Consider the following 6,538-nt stretch of genomic DNA (forward strand, 5'->3'; position numbering starts at 1 on the left):
CCTAACAGTTGTCTAGATAGGAACAAAAATACGTGAGTTGTCAAGTCTGGTACAACTAACTTGTATGTACAAAGGCAACATGATTCTGATGAAAGGACACCTAGGCTATTTGGGGAAAAAGATAAATATTCACATAAAAAGAAAAAAATAAGGGGGGAGCTTTGTGGATTATCTTCTTCAACCTATCTTTTGAAGCTTTCGGCTATGGCAGCTTAAGTCTCCTACGGGTGAATTGACTTGAAGGTGATGCAGACCAGCTTTCTGACGAGGAACCCTGAGTGTGACCCTGAGTTTATTTTAAGTGTTAGCTGTAGTATTCATGCATTGTAAGTAGTTGTAATTTTCATTTTTTAGTGCACATTGTCGTTGCATTTTTATTGTCATTGCATTTTAATATTAGTGCATTGGGGACAATACAAACTTTAAGTTTTGGGGGAATGCATATGGGTTTTAGGAACACACCCACATTTCAAAAAAAAATTAAAACATGCAAGGTTTATTTGTGGTTAATGAAAATGTGTTTAAAATTTTTTGTTACATTCGATGCTTAATTCTTGAATCATGTGAACTATCAATGAATGAGTTGGATAAATTTGATTGAATGTTGTATCTTCAATTCTTTGATGAATGATTTAGGTTGCATTAGTAATGGATGACTAGTAGCATTCATTGAATCTTGAATGAATCTAACTTTTACAGCTACTCAAATGTATATATAGTTATAAATAATAGACAGTCCAAAGTGGGTGTATTGTGAAATGTTAAAGAGGGAACACTCCAATGCAAGCGTTAGAAAAATGAATCTGGCCAAAGGCTATCGCTGCACGAGTGTGTGTCGATGCAATTATGTACTCCCTAGGGATTTGTTGCACTCCATCATTACTTTCCAGGAATAAGGGTACAGTAATTCAACAGTATCCCTTGTTCATCAAAAAAAGAAAAAAAAAGAGAGAAACATATAATGTATAATAAATGTTGTATTGGTAGATAGAATTTAGGATTTAAAATATGATACTGGTTTTGATGAAGTTGCAATCTTATTCATTCATACTTATGTATTGTCAATGCAATATTTTGTCATTTGAATGTGACTCATTCATTGGGATTTTAGGTGATTCAAGTTGCTAGAATGATCATTTGCCTTTGCGAATTCTTGTGTAGCCTTGCTAGCTTCTGTTTTACTTGAGGGCAAGTAAAAACTCAAGTTTGGGGGTGTGATAGTACTAGAAAGAACATATGTTTTCTCCCTACTTATTGGTTAATTTCTTCCCATTTAGTTATCTTTAGTACATGTTTTAGCATTTTTAGTTTAGTAATTTACATTTTATAACTCAGTGGATCTTAGCTTATATATCCTTAATTTTGTCATGTTTTGGTACTGATATCACTGCATGACTATTTTCAGATTGCGCCAAGAATTTTCACCTCACCTGGTAGATGTCCGAGTAGGGACAAAAATACGTGAGCTGTCCAATCTGGTAAAACTAACTTGTACGTACAAAGGCAGCATGACTTTTTTGAAAGGACACTTATGCTATTTGGGGAGAAAGATAAATATTCACAAAAAAAAGGGGGAGAGCTTTGTAGATTATCTTCTTCAACCTATCTTTTGAAGCTTCTGGGGCGGCTTAAGTCTCTTACGGGTGAACCGACGTGAAGGTGATGCAGACCAGCTTCTAACGCGGAGCCCTAAATGTGACATAAGAGGGAATAGAGAAATTCAAGTCAAGTTGTCTAGGAATAGTATTCTCCACTTGTTTCTTTTAGTTTTCTTTCCTAAACGCTGGTGATTACTTTCTATTTCATGTTAGTACAGAAGTACACATGATTTCTGGGTTAAATATTATTTTATTCAATCTTGCTTCTAATATTTAATCTTTGGGTTTAAATGTTTTTAGCATGGAAGTGTTATTGCGATCACTGACACTGGAAGGTGCAGCGACAATTCAAGCTAAAAAGCATGACAATGGAAGTTGCTTAAGGATTAAAGGAATTTAATCCATATTGTGTCCCATTTTCATCATCGGAAGGTGTTGTTAATGTGCATGTTTAAGTCTTAGATTAAATATAGAAGTTAAAGTTGGTAAGATATTCATTGCAAATTATTGCATCGACAATCACCTATCCTTTTATACCTTGTGAGCACTTAGTATTCTGCTGAAGACTGATGTTGGGGATCCCAGTTTATCATTATCATATTTTATCTTATTGTTTTCAAGTTATTGCTTCGACACCTACTATCACAATTTATCTCATATCTATCCATTTATTGCACTGACATTGATAGAAAAAAGACAAACATCCTCGTGGGATCGATATCTGATAGACTCATATCTGTCTACTATACTTTCATCAATAGTGTACGCTTGCACATTATTGTTGTGATTCTAAACAGTCGATCAGTGTGCCAAAAAATAGTGATTATATTGTGCTTATAATGTGAATATGTTGTGAAAAATGCAGAAAAATGGTAAGTAATGTGTTTTTAATAATAGATATTTTGGCCTTGTGATCTTTAAAACTGTTGGATATAGTTGGCATGCCATGAGATTGTGATTACTCACCTTTGTATTGTGTTTTTGGGGCGTTGAGGCCTAGGACAAATTTGGAAAGATAAAAGAATGTGAGCTAAGCTCCATTCACTGGGATATGTTTGGTGTGTTAGAGAGTGCTAGCTAAAAGCTACACTTTTGGGATATGTTCGACTCTAAGAGCCATTTGGTATGTTGGAGATCCGTGTATCCCGATGTGTGGTGATTAGGCCAACTTTTATGTTTCATAGCTCAAGTGCCAAATTACCAATAGATGTGATTATGTATAATGTGATATATTCTTAAACGGTTATATGATTACTATGTAAAAGAACCAACGAATAATGCATGACTAAGTATAATGTGACGCTAAAGTTGAAACTATTGTAAGTGTGCTAATGGTTACTTCGTTAATGCATGATAACATGTTTGTGTCGTAGTTATTATGATCATTCACTGAGCTTGTTAACCTCACCAGCTCATTTTTAAACTATTGCAGATTTGTTGTGCTTCGATGTGAGTGGAATGGTTGTTGGGTGTGAAATGCATTGCGATTTGTGCAAGTATACACGTTGATTCAAGTAATAAAGTGATAAGTGAGTATTATTCCCACAAGGATCAGATTGAGGCACAACTTTGGTCAAGTTATGTTAACAAAGTCGGGTTAATGCTATGGCAAAACAATTGAATGAAATGTTATGGCAAAACTAATATACATATACAATGATGAGTAATATATGGAATTAGTAAATAACTAAAAATGCTATGGCAATGGTGATAGTAGGAATGCAATGGAAAATATGAGATTGATATGCAAATATTTTATAAATAAATAACTACTAAATATGTTGTGGCGAAGATACTTCAGAAAAGAATAAACATATAGTGTCTACGATATTTATGCGGTAGGTTGACATTATTTAGAATCAACCTTCACTGTCGATAATGCCATGGAAAAATCTTGATTAACTTACTATGCAGAAGAGTCCTAAAGTGGTTTGTTTCTTCAGGGCGTAACACCTCAAGCTACTTTCGCTGCTCATACAGGGTCTTACTACAACATCCTGTGTAATTCTTTATGTTTGACATAAGCATCATTCGAATGCTTGCTCATGCCATCCAATATTAGCTAACTTAATCTAACCTTTTTCGTATTAAATTAACTTTACAAGAATAGTATGCCATCGATTATTCCTAAGGATTGCAAGTAAATAATTGAATGGGCAGCAAGATAATTAGATTTATACCATGAAAATTAAAAACAGTTAAGTATCATCAAAATAATCCCAACTTGATGATATTTAACTCATCGGTTGGAAAATATAATTGCAAACCATCACCATCATTTACAACCAAATAAATTCACAAGAAAGCACTAAGGAAATAGCGAAAGAACGTCGGGAGAACAACTTCCTTTGTTCCACACTTCAGCAGCACAGTGCCCTATGTTAGCCAAGGGGATGACTTCCTCTTTCAATTGAACCCTCTTACTCTTGCCTTAGGATTTTCTCATCTTATTATTCTCTATCTTGTTCTCTTGAGGTCTCATTCATTGGACTTTTATAAGCAATTGTGCTAAGGTTTAACCAATAGCCCCAGATTATCTTCATTTTTTTAGATTTTCTTTTTTGGTTTAAAATCCCTTCCTTCAAGATAGGTGGTTATCAAATCATTATCTTATGATCTTTTTCCTCTTTTTAAATTCTTTTTCTAGGATAAAAACCAACAGCTCATGATTTATTATCTCTTCTTTTCTAGGCATATTTTTGCTGGTACAAATACAGTTGGGCTGAAACTAGTATGCATTGAGTGTTGACTCAGTCTTCCTCTCAAAATTTTGAATTTCCATGGCATAAAATTCAGAAAACTGTCCACCTTTTTACCTCAAAAAACGTTCACTCCTTTATTTCTTATTCCTCATCTAGCACCTGCAAATCCACCAAACACACCCCTCCACAAGCAACTAATAGTAATAAATAACATATAAACACAGTCCAAGCTCCTAATGCAATGGTTAAAAAAAATACTAATGACATGTCCTAAAGTGCATTATTCTTGGCCATAAATTCCTTTTATAAAGCTTCAATGGAAGTAGAAGATGATGCTTGACCGTATTGAGTGTTTTGCCTCGACATCAGTTGAACATAACCTGGTGATGCATTGTTGACATTCTGTCTTGTAGCATTGTTGAAATTTCTTGTATCTTGATTATTCCAACTAAAATTCAGATGTTGCCTCCACCCTGAATTGCAGGTGTCGAAATAGGGGTTATTATTCCAATTTGAATTACCCACGTAGTACACTGACGCTGGATTTAATGGGCATTTGTCAAACACAAGGTATTCGCCATAATAAACACACGACAGCTTGGCTGATTTCATCTCCTAGATTGCAGTTAGATTTCTCATTATTTTAATCATATTAGTTAAAGAGGATATCTGGGTTGTTAATGATGTGATTGCATCAAACTCCATGGTCCCAACAGCTCTCTTGCTCGTCCCAACTCTTATGGTTGAATATTGATAATCGTTGTTTACAATCTTTTCCAAAATCTCATATGCTTCATTGTAAGATTTATCCAATAGAGTACCATTGGAGAAGGCATCAACTACCATTCTCATATACACATTCAACCCATTATAAAACATCTCCATTTGAGTCCAGTGCTGGAATCCATACATTGGGCACTTTCGAATTAAATCTTTGAATCTTTACCAAGCTTCATATAATGTTTCATCTTCTAATTTTTGAAAAGATGTAATATCATTTCTCAACTTGGCATTCATAGTTGGTGAGTTATACCATAGCAACAATCTCTATCAAAGATCATTCCATGATGCCACTATTCCCGATAGCAAAACATTCAGCCATGCTCTTGCGCGATCTCTCAAAGAATATGGGAATAGGTTAAGTCTCAAAGCATCTTCAGGAATACCCTGTTTTTTGAATGAGTCATAGACTTTTAGAAAATTTCTTAAATGTGGTCGTGGGCCTTCAGTGGGTAAACCACCAAATTGCCTAACAGTTTATAACATCTGGAACATTACTGGTTCCAAGTCAAATTGTTGAGCTTCTATAGTCGATCTGACTATTCCTAGATTCAAGTCATCTAGCATCGGGACAACATGCTCTCTGATTGGCCTATCTCGATCATCTACCACATGCCCCATGTGAGGATTCTCATTGTGATCATTTGGATTGCCATTTAGATTATTCCTATTTCCAGCCATTTTTCCCAATTCTTTTATTTTTCTTCGCAAAGTTCTGTCAATCTCTGGATCAAAAAGGTATTATTTGTTAGCAAGAATGTCTCTTCTCATGCACTGATGGTAAACCTATAAAAATTAAATTAAACTAAATTAAATAAAACTACTAAGTAAAATAACAAAACCAAATTTCAACAAATTGTTGATCCTTGGCAATGACGCCAAAAACTTGTCGCATATGAAATGATATGCGATTTGTGCAAGTATACATGTCGGTTCAAGTAATAAAGTGTTGAGTGAGTATCGTTCTCACAAGGATCGGATTGAGGCACAAAGTTGGTCTAGTTATTTTAATAAATTCGGGTTAATGCTATGTCAAAATGATTGGATGAAATGTTATGGCAAAACTAAAGTAAATATGCAATGATAAGTAATATATGGAATTAGTAAATAACTGAAAATTCTATGGCAAAGGTGATAGTATGAATGTAATGGAAAATATACAAATGATATGCAAATATTTTATAAATAAATAACTACTAAATATGTCCTGGCAAAGATACTTCTACAAAGAATAAAGATATAGTGTCTACGATATTTATGCGGTAGGTTGGGATTATTAAGAATCAACCTTCACTGTCGATAATGCCAAGGCAAAATCTTGATTAACTTACTGTGCAGAAGATTCTTAAAGTGGTTTGTCTCTTTCGAAGACAACACTTCAAGTTATTGTCCCTGCTCATACAGGGTCTCACTACAGCAGCCTATGTAATTCTTTCTGTATGATGAAAGCATCATTCG

General features: G+C 34.4%; 1 non-coding gene across 1 annotated transcript; it reads left to right on the forward strand.

The window, feature by feature from the left end:
- Positions 1-5,201: 5,201 nt before the first annotated feature.
- On the forward strand, positions 5,202-5,308 carry LOC121216646 (small nucleolar RNA R71). Its single transcript, XR_005912827.1, has one exon. It is a non-coding gene; the product is annotated as a small nucleolar RNA R71 (small nucleolar RNA).
- The last annotated feature ends 1,230 nt before the right edge of the window (positions 5,309-6,538 follow it).

The sequence above is a fragment of the Gossypium hirsutum genome, chromosome D04, assembly GCF_007990345.1.
Source record: "Gossypium hirsutum isolate 1008001.06 chromosome D04, Gossypium_hirsutum_v2.1, whole genome shotgun sequence".
Lineage (NCBI taxonomy): Eukaryota > Viridiplantae > Streptophyta > Magnoliopsida > Malvales > Malvaceae > Gossypium > Gossypium hirsutum.